The following is a 16,090-nucleotide window of genomic DNA, read 5'->3' on the forward strand; positions in this document are numbered from 1 at the left end:
GCATTCTGAGAACCCTTTTCCATAAAATGAAAGTTAACTAACAAGACAGTACAAGCATGCAATTACGTAGTTATAAATGATTAAATGATCAAAAAGTAACAATAAATTACAGAACTGGTCTTGGTCTTCAAAAAGCCCTTTTCCAAAAAGTACATCTTGAAAAAGGGGGAGTCGTCTTATAATCAGGGTTGTCTTATATTCAGAACAATATGATTGTTTTGTCTGTCTGTCTGTCTGTTAGGCCTATACAAACTTACAGCCTAGGCACTGTCAAGCAATCATTCCAAGTCTGACAAACATTTATTTTCTAGGTATAAATTATGCTTTCTGTTTGGTACCTTGATTCAAAATTGCTAAAACATGCCTGACACATTCTTAAGTATTTTTAGCCTAAGAAGTCCCTTTGAAGTTAAACGTCTCAGGTTACTTATGTAACCATGGTTCCCTGAATAAGGGAACGAGACACTGCGTCCTCTAGGGGTCGCTATGGGAAACCTAGAGGACGCAGTTCGAAGTTCCCATGAAAGGGAACGTCTCAGGTTACTTATGTAACCATGGTTCCCTGAGTAGGGAACGAGACACTGCATCCTCTAGGTTTCCCATAGCGACCCCTAGAGAACGTAGTTCGAAGTTCCCATGAAAGGGAAATTATTATTTAGTACTTGGATTAAGTATAATTATAATCTAACATATAAAAATAAATACAATTTAATTTTTATTTGTTTTTGTTATTTATTATTTTTATAATCTATATTGTAACTTTATAGTTTGTCTTAAAAATGCCCTTAAATCCATGATTAAAATAATAAATATGAACCATTATATTTAAAACTTGACCTGGTAACCTCACTATATTCAAATACAGGACACTATAGCTAATCACCAATATGTATTTATTTATTTATTTGTTTGAAGAAAAGCAGTGTATTGTGTTGTGTGTCATTTCTGTCTAACAATATACTGTATTTGGTAAGAACTGTCTCAGTGTGTGAGAATGTAGTAAACTGTATCGGATACATCCCTAGACTTATCAATGTATGAGAATGCAACCTGTTTGTGACAAGTGTTTGCTGGAACTTACTGTGCAGAGCAGTGCTGCAAGAATTTGATTAAACTGTCTGGAGATTCTTTGCTCTGATAGCCTGCCAAATGGCAGCCAGCAGTCACATTTTCTCTGTTAACTTCTGCAGAATTGTTATGGGTATGTATCTGTATCTACAGCTGCTAGGGGCAAACATGCCTCTGATAGGAGGCTTGAAAGCGTTTTCACTTGTAAAATTTTGAGAGGGAGATTAATATGAACATTTATATGCAAGCTGCATTTGAGTTCCATTAAGTGCACAGAGAATTAGGAGTGGACTTCAATCTAATTGCAAAGAGCCCAAAACAGAAATGCAATCCCTTTGCAAAGCAGCACTTGAACTCAACAAACATAAAGTCATTTATTTAGCAAAAGTTATCTGCAGTAGGCAATTGCATTCAGAGTAGGCAGAGTATTTTTTTCTGCTAGCATTTGCAAAGCCATTATTGCTGTGTTCCTAGTGGCAACTTCTGTGTATATGCTGAATACATTTGAAAGGATTAATAAAACTCTCTCACACACATACACAACCTTGCATACTTTGATTCAAGAAAAAAGATAGAGCTGAATTGAAGTCTCAGCACCTTTGACTGATCCACAATCAACAACGAGGAGAAATTAGATATATTGCCCACGCCAGCATCCCACGTTGGCCCGCTCCTGTGGCTTATCTTAAATTAAAAGGTGAAAATACATTAAGTTCCAAGGTGCTTGCAGGCTTTGCAGCAGTGCTACCCTTGATTTTATAGTCTGCTGCCAGACATACACAGTAGAACAGTAGAAGCACAAGGGCAGCATGGCAAATAAGTCCTTCATCTCCCCTATTGATCTGGCTTTCGTTTCTCAAAGCTGTGACACCTTTACACATTATATTCCATCTACAGCGCAGGTACAACGCAGAAATAGTTCACTAAAATACTCTACAGTATATTCCATTATTTTCGACCCCTGTTGCAGGTGGCATATTGGCAAGTACATTATGGATGTCAACCTTACCTGACCCATACATTTCAGGTCTTGAAACAGGTCTCCTACTAAAGATCTGAAGAAATTAATCAGGTGTGTTTGATTAGGAAGATTTTGAAATGCTGTGCCCCGATTCGACTACTAATTTCTTTTCGAGAAGAAAAAGTAGCAGGAGAGTAGGCAAACTTTGGGACACACTATCATAAACTTGCGCTTTGTCGAACAGTTATGTGCATTCTGTCTGTGTAAACTGGCCTGTAAATCATGCTGTCACAGTTAAAACCCCATATACGCATTCCATATTTGATTTAATTTAATTAAAAACACTACTCAAATAATTCTTCCTGCCATATTGGAGAGAAAACAAGTAGCACACTGATCTGCCAGTCATGGGTTTTCATGCGGAAAGCTCATGTTTTTTTGCATAATAGTGTCCAAATGTACCTGTTTCGCTATTGTCTTATCCATATCCTTATAAAAGTTCAGAATGTTGTTGCAGATTAAATATAATGTTAAATAAATATTTAATTAGGTATTGATTATAAATCATTCAAACCCCTTTCGAGGTGTTTCTACTTAACTGTCAGTCTTATGAATATATAGCTTATTTGGACTTATTTTTATTCGTGTTTGTAGCTCTGAATTGCACCTTTCTCTACATTGCAGTGGGTTGTGGATAACACCCTGTGCATGGTTCCATCCTCATTAAAAATTCAAAATTTGCCACCTCAAGAAGCGTTATGACAAAAGATGATTGCTACACACTTTGTTTCGGGTGATGGATACATTTGAATGAGATATAGTCATTTAGAGTACTTTGGGCCTGCTTTTTGTCTTTTTTGGATTAAATAATTGAGATTAAACTCGATTGTTACATTTTTCTTAAACAAAAAAAAACAAAAAATGTTTTTCATTTTTGTGTGGACTTTCCTTTTTAAACTGCAAACTTACTTCCTGTGATGGGTCTCTCCTAAAGAAATCCACAATTCCATAGCTGCCGCGCTTCATGACACCACTGACAAAGTCAGTAAAAAAAGTTCCTATGCCAAAGACTGGCTGATGCAGCTACTCACAAGTCCGGGAAAAACAAGCAGTCAAAAGAAAGTAATATGTAGCTGCTGAGAACTGTCAAAGCATCAGCGAAAGGTCAAAAGACCTGGACCAACTTAACATACATGCCAAGCTGTGTCAGTAATTCTGTGCTGTTAGTTTGCCTGTCTGTCACTGTCCTCCAAAGACACACACACACACACAGGTTTGTTTTTATGGTTTATGGGGACTCTCCACAGGCGTAATGGTTTTTATACTGTACAAACCATATTTTCTATTGCCCTACACCAACCCTACCCCTAAACCTACCCCTTACAGGAAACTTTCTGCATTTTTAGATTTTCAAAAAAACTCATTCTGAATTATTTATAAGCCTTTTGAATTACGGGGACACTGAAAATGTCCTCATAAATCACTTTCTCGTTGGAATACCTATGTCATACCCATGTTATTATACAAATTTGTGTCCTCATAAACCACATAAACATGCACACACACACACGCGCACACACAATAGTCTGGTGTGTGCCTGGCTAATTGAAGACCATTAAATACACATGGCCTCAGGAGCATTGCTAGCATGGAGGATATTGAATAATTTAAAAGCAGTTCATCTAAATGGGAAATTCTGAAGGCTGCTGTTCTAATAACATAATCAACAATGCCGTGTTAATGTCAGCGTCCTTATTACATTGTCTCAAAAAGAATTAAAACAGGTTGAATTCAAACAAATGCACAGTGATTTAAAATCTCAAAACTAATTTACTAAATAGAGTCTGAAATGATCAGTAGTTTGGTTTGTTTGTTTCTTAGTTAGTTTTCGTGAACCAGATAAGCAAAACCTTGCAGCTTAATTTGATCCCAGAAGGTTCCCTGTGAAAGTTTTTAACATTGCAGAAACCATTCAGTATTATATCAGTATTATATGTCATGCAATGTGGAAGTAACCTAAACAAAACAAAACAAGACTGAAAGCTTATATTCTCTGTTTTTACAAAATGGTTATTGTTAATAATAGTCTACCGGTGTTATCATTTTAGAATTATCTTGGCTTTTGAGACTTTTTTTTGAACATTTTTTCTTTTTGATTATTTCTGAACATATGATATATTACATGCATATTTTCTGTAAAGATATTTAAGTGATTTGTTTTATATTTACACCATGCTGACAATTTCATGTGTGGGGTGCACTTGGGATAGAACTAGATGGTTAATAAAGAAAATGTTACTTATATCATGCTGTAGTTACATTTCTGAGTCCACTAATTAAACGTAAAAAAAAAAGAAAAAATCAAGATTGATTGATTGATTTGTTTGCCATATCACCCAGCCCTAACATACACCATGTCCTATGAAAACTCTAGTACAGTCCAAGTGCAACAATAACATGCTATTTTATTCATGAGCCAGATCAGCACTTATTTATTTATTCATTTATTTTATGTTATTATTAATGAGCCTCCATTACAACTAATTCTGCATCATTAGTAGAGATGTTATGTGAGTAATAAAAGCTGTGGGATGCCTGCCTTTTTTCAAGAGCCCGAAATAACATTTCCATGGTCAGTAATGACAGACTATATTGCTATCCTTAATGTCATGTCCTCCTCCACATTCATAGTTAACAAAGTCTAGCTTATATGCAGGTCATTACATCAAATCTGTCACTCTTAACAGCCCTAAATGTCAATGATAAAGCGTCACATGGATGGAATCCGCACAGATTTAATGGATGTTACAAGGAGTTCACATAATAACAAAACATTTAGAGATAATGTAAGAGTGTATGTACTAATGACTCTGTAGATTGCAGTAAGCATTTGCTGGCCATCATGAATGAATGATTTATGGTGCCGTTTTATTTTTGCACTTAATATCTTGCATATATAAGCTGTAAGGAAATTGGGTTATTAAACAGCATATTTCAGGTTATTAACAGTGATCATTTCTAGGATTTCCTAGTGGATCACTATGGAGGTTGTAATATTTGAAGCTGGCATTAGAAATGCAGTCATGTAGCCAGTTGCATTTCACCAACAGAGGTCAAACTGGTCACTATAGTGCTGCTACATGCATGCAGTCACTTATTTTGCTACATGAGCACACAAAACAATCTATAAATGCTGTACTTGCTTTAGGTGGTTAACAGTCTGCACTGGAAAAAAAACATTGGGTACCATTAAGTTGGATTTTTAAATAATCTCCTTTACAGCTCCAGTGCTATGTCTTGGCTCACCCCAAACACCTTGCAGCCTTTTTAAAAAAAAATTTAAGTGTCCCACCCCAAACACGACAAAGCGTGACAAATTGATTAAAAACAGTCCAACGTTTTCCATCTTGAAATCTCTGCATTGTCTCATTCCACTGCAGTCTGTCTGGCAGATTTTGAATACAAGAAAAATGTCTAAGAAATCACCTCTAAGCAACACATCCGGTCAAGGTCAGATAAACCCAAAACCAACCTCAATTTGTACAGGTAACCCTTCTATCACTTTAGACATCCCTAGTACAAACACAGCAAAAAGAAAAAAGAAAAAAAAACACCTGCTACTGTAACTCAAGCTGGCATTAATGCTAAGTCACCATTTTGGCACAGCCAACACCTCTGTCAGAGTAGCAGCATGGTGGCGGTGTCCTCTTAAATGCCCCCTGCTTCTATTCACACCGACAGGTCCCGGGATCAGGCAGCACACACATCGCTGTCATCTCTGGCATTGCATCTAAAGAGGAAAGAACTGATAACCGGATAACAATGAGACAAGAGCCACACACACAGTCCGGCCAAACAGGTGCAGGCAGCTGACAACAAATAATGAGTCTGCAGGCGACCTCGGTTCCCTTAAGAACTAATTTGCATGTTGGGAGCTGAAGTGGGTTCCAGGGTGGACTGCCTATGTTCTTGAGGCAATATGAAGCACTTCAAAGCAGTACCTGCCTCTCCTCTGGCAAAAACACATTGACAGCCAGAAGTAGTGGAGGAGGGGGAATGTAGTGTCATACCAATGAAAGGGAAGGCTTTGTTGGCATACTGATTGATAAATGAACATCAAGCACCACTGCTGCTGCCCATTAATCATTTGGAGTACATCAGACATCATATGTCAGAACACAATACACACGACCAGGAGGCCAGGAAATAGAGTTGAGGTCTATAGCTGCAAGAAACATGGGAGTGTATATGTGTATATTCTCCAACATTTCTCTTTTTCTTTTCATAATTTGTTCTTTTCCAAGAATGGAAAAAATAATCAGTGCAGTAAACAATTGGGATTATAGGTTCTTTTTTCATTTTGCTGAAATAAGGGATCCATTAATCATTACTTCTGAAAAGCCTGACACATACAGAGCAGCTATATAGATAGCATTCGGGGCTGAAAACGTAAGGTTTGAATACAGTCTAGATATTGTCAAGATACTCAATCTTTCGTATGATTTTCTGAATGTATGGCTAAGGAGGAAAGCTAAACTTGTGTAAATAATTTATCAAAATGTTCATTATAGCACAGTTTGGTTTTAAATCTCCTGAAATGCGCAATTATATACACATAATTTTGCATATGGATACAATCACAAAACAAAAATGCATAGTTAAGAAATAAATGTTTTTCTTTCTCAGTTATAGTACTGCATTGAACTGTTACTGTAAGTGAAATAAAATAATAGCATTTAAGTAATAATAACAAAGTATATATATATATATATATATATATATATATATATATATATATATATATATATATACTTTGTTATTATTACTTAAATGCTATTATTTTATTTCACTTACAGTAACAGAGAAATATATAGAATACAAAAAGAATAGAGAAACTAGTGTTAGTTTTTTTTTTGAGAAAACAAGCAGTTAGTAAATGAATAGAGTGCAAGTCTAAAAGTGGCGCGGCACTTTCAATCTGCTGCGGAGACAAGGAAAAATAGGAAAGAAAGTGAGAAAGATAAGGGTAAGTGATGGACTTTATAAAGCTGATGCTGAAATGGTGCTGCATTGTTTTGTCGATTTAATTGGGCATTTCGTGAGAGCTTTGAAGGCGCTGTGCCAGTGTAACAACAGTGTCGTGCATAAAACCTGAATAATTCGAGATACCTTATTATCCAGATTTAGATTTTTAGAACATACTGTATATTAGCTTATTTATATATTTATTTATATTAGCGACCAGTTAAACTTGACAGCACTGCATGAAAATTCGATCTGATTTTCACATTGATATAGAAAAAAACAAAACAAAAAAAACGCAGACGGGCTGAAAAAAATGCAACTTCATTCTCTGAGAGGAGGTGGCACTTATTTCCGTGTCTACTTGCTTTATCACAGAGAAGAGAAGAAAGGAAGTCAAAACAGTATTTACATGTTTGTTTGCATATTTTTGCATTTTAATCTGGACTTAAACAAGGCAGTGTAGAAAAGAGATTATTATTATTATTGAACAATAATAATTAATAATAATAATTTGAATAATACAAATTTTCATAACCCATTGGCAGGTGTTTTTGCTTTATTAAAACATTCATCTTAAATTTTGATATATTTCTTTGAAAGGAGTGGTCAAACATTTCTAATTTAACATTTTTGTATGTAGACCTAACACTAACATATATATATATATATATATATATATATAGTATATACATGGCCTAAAATTAACACTCGCCAAGCGCCAAATGCGAGTAAAAATCAGCGTTGGTGAGTCCATGTAACAGTGTCAGTCGCCAGTTGGCGGGTACAACTTTTACGAATTTTAACAATGCAATGAAGTGAAAATAACAGCCAGTTTTTAAAGAGATTCACTGTTTCTGACATAAGCGAATAAAATGATCTTTTCCGAAGACAAGATCCTCGTGATTAGCTGTTCTGTCATAAGCGACAAGAGTGAATCGAATAATAGGGATACAAACTGACTGATAAGGTCAGAGCAGTGGGATGGCCAGCTTGTCCCTAGACACGGTTCTAATAACTTTTACCTGAGAAGATTTTGCTGCTTCATTTCGAAAGATTAACTTTTCCTTCTTTATTCTTCATAACCCGAGAATGTAGCGACACATACCTGGGGTTACACCACCTAAACGGTGCAGTGAAGTATAGTTTGAAAGGCTGCGCGTTCGGCTGTACACATACGCTGAGCCGCTTCAAACAGCGCACCAGTAGCGCTTCAACGCACGAACACACACACAATTATGCTATATATTGGCGAGTTACTTTGTCAATGTAGTTTTAGTTATAAAGTCTTAAATGACCTTAAAGAGTTGTGAGAAAATCGGATATGTGTCAGATAAGCGTCATATGCATCAGGTTTTCAAGAGACAGCGCTGATTTAAAAAAATAAAATTGTAAGATTTATTTTTGGCGTTTTATGCCTTTTATTTATATAGGACAGTAGGTCGACAGGAAGCAACGTGAGTGAAAGAGAGAGAGAGGGGTGGGATCGGGAAAGGTCCACGAGCCAGGACTCAAACTTGGGACTCCCGAAGCACAAAGGCGCTACATGTCGGCGCACTGCCCACGAGGCCATCGGCACCGACAGACAGCGCTGATTTTAAAGTGAAACCTGCTGAAGTCTTTCATTAATGTAAATCAAAGAACAAAAGAAAAAGAGAACATCTTTGACTGTTCTTGTCGCTGATTAACTTTTGTAGCTTGAATAAAGATTAATATGTATAGTTTATGCATATATAATATAGTTTGTGAAGATTGTTTTAAAATCACTTAAATTAAAAGTTGTTATATATTTCAGAGCCCATTAAATGTTAAAAATAATGGCTTCCAATACTGTAATGTTGAATGGCTATAATTAATAGGTAATATTGAGGGAAAATGCACCAGCAGGACAAATTAAAAACAGTGTAAATATGATCAGTTGTAGTAGTAATAACTGGCTGTTTTTGCAAAAAGAGTTTCATGGCCGGTAAATTTTATCATGTCACCGGCCATTGTCAGGTGTGGCAAAAAGTTAGTTTTAGGCCCTGTGTATATATATATATATATATATATATATACTGTATATATATATCTAGCATAGAGTTCTTTCTGGCAGGTCACGTTAGTCAAGCTCGCATCAGCTGACTCTCAGCTTATATATATATATATATACAGTATATATATACTGTATATACACACAGTGGTTCTAAATTGTTAGACCACTTGGCATATTTAAGAGGTTTCAGTTGTTTTTGTTGAATTGTCCATTACAATACCCATAAAACAAACTATTTCCGGAACTACCTGCGACGGAAGGAATTTGCTGGAACACTGAAAATGATGGACTGGCCCCTATCATGGTCTCTAAATAAGATTCAGGCACTCCATCAAAATCTTAATCAAGAGTTTTTTTACCCATTTCATCATGTGCCACGCACTAAATCCAATAATTTAAAAAAAGCATTAGAACTATTCTAGAAAGTGCTTTCATATATAATTTTACAGTATTAAACTTCAGTTTCACATTTAATGTAAGGGGTTTATTAAAATTAATTGCCATTACTATGAGCAATATTAACAGTGATGCCTGCCTCGGCAAGCACCACTAATTATGCAAAAGTATGTGGCAATTAGGATCACTAGAGCATGCTGCTATGACTGGTCACACATAGATGATAACGATGATAACGTTCGTCATTACAATTGAGACCAGCTGCAAGTGCAGTGCCAGCGCGCGCCTAGTGGGTGAAACCTGTCCTAATGCATTACTGCTCTGTTCTGAAGATAAAATACTACACTACACCACTGCCACCTGTGCTTGTCGCTAAGCACTCTTATCTGGTTATATGCTCTGTTACCACACATTTGTCATCCCCACACACAACATAAACCAGTGGTGTTGTACAGGCTGTGGTCCACTGAAAGCACACAGCTAATTTCAGTTGCACATGAGAGCTCTCTGAAGGTACTAATAATGAGAATTATCAATAGGCCGTCATGGGTGCCTGCATATCTAGTAGTGGTTGTCTAGGTAGCAAATCCTCATTGGGAGACAAGTGATTACTCTCTGTCAATAAATGATGCTGGGTTGAATGGAGATAACTGGATATAGACCACCAATTATTGCAGCCCCAACAGAATAAATAAAGGCTCTCCCAAAAATGAACATTTTGTTTATTTACTCTCTCTAATGTCATTTCAAATAGATTACATGAATTTCTTTCTTGTGTGCAGAGAGAGAGAAAAAAAGATGATTTGCTATATGTCGAAGATGCTCTTGTAAATGTGGTCGGCGATCCATACTGTCATGCTACAAAAATGACTATATAGTACCATGAAAGCAACATAAAATAATTTGTACATTTTGTGTGCTATATTGATAGATAGATAATTATTCATATTAATCTGTAGCTTTAAGTCTAAAATAGCTCAAAGCTTTATAATAGATTTGAGGGAAACAAACCTTCTTACACATGAAACATAACAATGTGTCCTAACTAGACGCGACGCAACAAGATTCCAGCGACAAGCAATTTAGGTGTTCACACTAGACGCGACAGAATCAATCAAATATCACAGCCAATCAGAAGCGCGTGTGGGCGGGCTCTCTCTGAAGCAACCAAATGGATAAGTTTATAATTTAACATTATTAAATGTACATACTGAGTGACTGATACCATTTTTGTTATGGAATACACTCGTTGGTTCGCAGTGAGTTCACAGTTTTAATGTAAATGTTTGCTTTAATTTATTTTCAAGATCTGAGGTAAACTGTCTGTTGTTGCTTTAAGTATGGATATAAATGCCACGCAATATGATAGTCAAACTCACATTAGACACTTTTAACATTGAATAAAGCATATAATCTGTACCTGAGATTATCACTGTCATTAGTTTGTATGTTGTTGTTGTTCCAGCCGTGACGTCGCGGAAATAGAAACCGTTTCTAAAATAGAAATTTTGCGTGTTGCTGTTGCAGCTAGTTAGGATCGCGTGTAGTTAGGACACAGTGTAACACTAATTTCATTGTCCTTTTTTAAGCTTTAGTGTCACCATCCTTTAGCTTTAGCTGTACTTAAAGGTGTAACTTAGACATGGCACCATCAGAATATATTTCTCAATGGGGACCAATTATAGTATTGTAGCGTCTGGACCACTCAAACACACAATATATATTTTATTAGCTAGATTTAACAAATACTCTGTAACACCCCAGGAAGCCGAACAGGCCCCTGGTTCCATGGTAACCCTGACACTCGATACATTTACATTTACGACCTCCTGGAATTTAGGTGAAGAAAATCGCTTCCTTGCCCATAGGGTTCCCGGAAACCCTAAGCTCGTGCCAGGCTTCGGCCTTGTCTGTTCCATTCATCAAGTTACTCTGACGCAAACTGGTTCTTTTCATCGTTATTCATATTTCCCATGAGCTGATTCGTTACAGTATCTTGTAAATTCATGCAAATTTTGTGGATGTTTGATATACAGTATTATGTCATATTAGGATGCCATTAGATTATAGACTAAAAGGCAACACAAAGAAAACTATGAACTTGCACTGAAACCAACACACCTCAAGTTCAGTTTGCAATCTTTTGTTATTTAGAGAAAACAACATTTTATTGTGGTTTGTTTTTGGTCTCCAGACTGAAAAACATAAGAAGTGCCTACTGGATCTGAACATAAACAAGGCATCTCTACTGATCGCTGCAGACAAGAAGGGGAGGGAAGGAATCTTATTATAAATTGTGTTTTCTGTGCGTTAGTTCAGAATGGCTCACACTTCATCACTCCATCTCTATACATGAGCACCGCTACCGGCTGATGCTAATGCTGTTTACTCTGAGCACACTCTTCATCAGGATAGCTGGGAATTACACTGGGAAATCGAGTCCTTGTTGTGTGCATTTTGCTATTGTTTAGGAATAATGATTGTCACACCAGAAGTCCATTCATGCGAGTCTGAAACAACATGAACAGCTGAGTTTCTTGTAGAATGTTTGTCTATGCTCTGATTACATGCCACAGCTTTTACAGCCAAATCTGTATTGTGTTTACACGTGTAGCTCTCTTTTTGCAGCAAACAAGAGACCATTGTCACAGTCTTTATATCTTTACATGAAATATAAACAATGAATGCTGGAATAGGCTCCAGCATCCCGTGAATCTACATAGGACAAGCCATTTGGAGAATGAATGGATGAATGGATGAACAATGAAACAATGTCTACCTTCGCCCTGTCACGGTACCAAAATTTCAGTAGTCGTTATCAGTACCAGTAAAATTATCCAGTTCTCTGTACCAATTTTGGTACCATAGCAAAAACTATTGTAAGTATTGTTTTTTTTTGTTTGTTTTTAATACAAACACAAATATTAAACAAATAAAATTAGTTAATTATCAATGCTATTGAGTGAATAATACATACTATTAGGTAGCCTACACAACAGTAGGTAGCATTAAAAAAATATTATATATATATATATATATATATATATATATATGGTTATCAGTCCTCAAACTTAGCAGCATGAAAACAATTTTATATGCAGAAATATTATATCACATTTCACCTGCAGCACAAGCTCACTGAGTGAAAACTGCCATTATAATAAAAAAAACTGTCTATACGGCACAGTGAATCTCATTTATATTTATACTTTGTTGGTTATAGAGAAATGATTCCAGAGCATGCAGAGCTCATGGTGAACAAGCTCTGGCATTTTGAGTGGATTTGACATAAAAGCCTCTGATTGGCCATTGCGTTCACACGCTTATCAAGCATGTTTGTGATTGGCTACAATGCTCAACGCTTCAAAAACACTTTGTAAATAGAAACCTTTGACGTTTTTCACAGAGAACTCAAATACGCACAGGAGCATTTAAAAGCAAGCGGCAACCGATCCAACCTGGTACTCAGTGTCAGTATCATTGCGTTTTTAAAATGCAAGTATCAGCTTGGAATTGAATTATCAGTACTTCTGACAACACTACCAGAAATAGTGTCTTACCTAGTATGATGAAGCACAACACTCATTTAACATTAATGTCTCTCAACACTGATAATCCTCTCTTCTGGCGTATCATTAGGTACACCTCAAAATTTAATAAAACCTTTGCATCATACATCATGTCGAGGTTTTAAGCAATGCTTCCTGAGAGCATAGAGTGCACTGGCAAGGAGTCATTAGCCAAAAAAAATCACATGCACATTAGCTCATTAAAACTGATTAATTATGGCACACCATTAAGGTATTGCAACATTTAAAATGATCAGGGGAAATTGATAATTCCAGACTGTGAAATGACTTCATGCCTTGACTTTATTCACAAAAAAGGATAGATATTACCTGGTGATTTGTTTGTTTAACTACCTGATATAAATGGTCAAGCTTTTAATACCATTCTATGACCAGAAGTTGGCAACTATACTTGTTAGCTATGAATAGCTATATGACTATATATGACTCTCGATTTCTAATTAGTTGTTTAAACAAGCATGATTAAACAAACCTGATCTACAATTTGTAACATTTTTGAGAAAGTTTGAATACAGACATGAATACAGAACAAACTGCATAAAACTGCAAAAGAAACGTCTCAGGTTACGTATGTAACCCTGGTTCCTCAAGGGAATGAGACGCTGCGTTGGAAAACGCTAGGGGAATGCCTTCTGTGACCATGCTCTGAATCACATGTGAAATCAGTCCAATAGCTGAGCGGGACGTCACGGGCGGGTGACGTCATGACCAGGAAGTTATAAAAGCACGTGCGGCAGAGCCAGCGTCAGCTTCTAGGAATGAAGCAAGCGCTGGCAGGGACACTGGAAGTATGGCACCGAGACACAGCATCTCGTTCCCTCGAGGAACCAGGGTTACATACGTAACCTGAGATGTTCCTCTTCAGGAACTTGAGCTGCGTCGGAAAACGCTAGGGGAACGAGAATGCCCACACCGCCAGACTTCCAAGTCTCTGCCTAGTGTGGAAGACTGCACAGCTAGGGCGAGAGAACAGAAGAGCCAGGAGTGGCTCGCATGTCTAAAACGTAGAACCTAACAAAGGTAGGGGGCGTGGACCACGTTGCAGATGTCCTGCATAGGCACACCCGCTAAAAAAGCCTTAGAGGCTGCCACACTTCGAGTCGAGTGAGCCTTGACCCCTAATGGCGAGGGGAGATCAGAGGACTCATAACAGATGGAGATGGCATCCACTATCCACCGACTGAGGGTCTGTTTTTGCATCTCCCTATGTGAGGAGCTGGTACTGGTGGGGACTGCTGCCTCCCAGCAGCCCTCGGAGCTGAAATACAGCAAGGGAGGAACCGCTGAAACGCCGCCGCTTGTTTATGAGCCTCCTGGTCCCTGTCGACGACTAAATTGACAGCATCGCCGAACAGGCCAGAAGGCGCAAGCGGGGCGTCGAGGAGGAAGACCCTGTCTTTCTCTTTCATGTCAGACAGGGTCAACCACAAATGCCTCTCTGCTGCCACCATAGCTGCCATGGACCGCCCAATGGCGGTCTCTTTGGTGGCACGGAGAGAGAGATCAGCGGTTCTACTTAACGCTGCAATATTACCAGAGCTAAGCTCCTCGCCCTCATCGAGCTCTTTAAGCAGATCGGCCTGGTACGCCTGTAACACAGACATCGTGTGCAGACACACACCGGCCTGACCCGTTGCCACATACCCCTTGCCCACCACCGCTGATGTTGTACGCAGCGGCTTGGAGGGCAGTGCCGGAGCCTTTAAAGACGATGCCATGCCTGGGGACAGATAGATAGCTAGCGTCTGTTCAACATGGGGCATCGCCTTATAGCCGCGCTCAGACAGCCCTGCCACATTCCCATAATAATCTGAGGCAGGGATGAAGAGGCGGGCCGAAAAAAGCCTGGCCCACGACCTCGACACCTCGGTGTGAAGGTCAGCGAAAAATGTCAGGCTCCGGCATGGAGGTGGCGGCTTCACGCGCAGGAAGCGTTCATCCAACCTGCTTTGCTGCGGATCGGCCTGCTTCTCGGTGGGCCAATCGATTTTTAATTTGGCCACGGGATGAGTAAGCACCTCCACTCATATTGGGGCGATTGAGGGGGCGAAACCTCTTCGACGTCCTCCATGTCAACCTCCTCGGAGGAAGACAGGAGGAGGGTCGAGCCATCAGCCCGGGAGGAAGTAGCCGCAGAACGGGCTTCCGAACCCAGAGATCGGGCACTGGATCTGGTGGGTGAGTTAGGAGATAGGGACTCGCCCGTCTCCATTCCCTCCGCCAGATCCAACTGCGAACCCCACGAATGTAGCTGCATTGAGAGAGCCCTCCGGGAGCGAAGCGTACGCAGTGGGAGGCGCTCGCAATGCGGGCAGCCGGCCCCCTCAAGAGCCGACTCTGCGTGCTTTGCTCCCAAACACTAGGCAGGGAATTGGAAGTCTGGCGGCGTGGGCATTCTCGTTCCCCTAGCGTTTGTCGACGCAGCTCGAGTTCCTGAAGAGGAACGTCTCAGGTTACGTATGTAACCCTAGTTCCTCGAGGGAACGAGACGCTGCGTCTTGGTGCCATACTTCCGGCGTCCCTGCCGGCGCTTGCTTCATTCCTAGAAGCTGACGCGGGCTCCGCCGCACGTGCTTTTATAGCTTCCTGGTCATGACGTCATCCGCCGTGACGTCCCGTTCAGCTATTGGACTGATTTCACATACGATTCAGAGCGTGGATCGCGGAAGGCGTTCCCCTAGCGTTTGTCGACGCAGCTCGAGTTCCTGAAGAGGAACTGAGTGGAAGGCCGTGGAGAACTGCTGTTCATCGCCCATTGATGTCAGATGTCTCTACAATTATTAAAAAAACTCATATTTAATATCACTCAAAGCACAAGCATTCAGCATAACATATAATGAATATCAAGTCAAGTCTGCTTTATTGTCAATTCTTCCACATGTACAGCACATCCACACAGAGAATTGAAATTGCGTTGCTCTCAGCCCCTCAGACCCTTGCAGATAACATAAATACAGATTAAATACAAAATACAACTATACAAATATACAAATAAGGTCAAATGTAAAAATGTAAAAA

The 16,090-nt window shown here is 38.9% G+C and overlaps 1 protein-coding gene across 1 annotated transcript in view; it reads right to left on the minus strand.

Moving 5' to 3' along the window:
* gabra3 (gamma-aminobutyric acid type A receptor subunit alpha3) overlaps positions 1 to 16,090 on the minus strand; it is a 114,656-nt gene that overhangs the window by 86,700 nt on the left and 11,866 nt on the right. The window lies entirely within an intron of this gene.

This window comes from Sinocyclocheilus grahami, unplaced genomic scaffold (genome assembly GCF_001515645.1).
Source record: "Sinocyclocheilus grahami isolate Dianchi unplaced genomic scaffold, SAMN03320097.WGS_v1.1 scaffold39.1, whole genome shotgun sequence".
Classification (NCBI taxonomy): domain Eukaryota; kingdom Metazoa; phylum Chordata; class Actinopteri; order Cypriniformes; family Cyprinidae; genus Sinocyclocheilus; species Sinocyclocheilus grahami.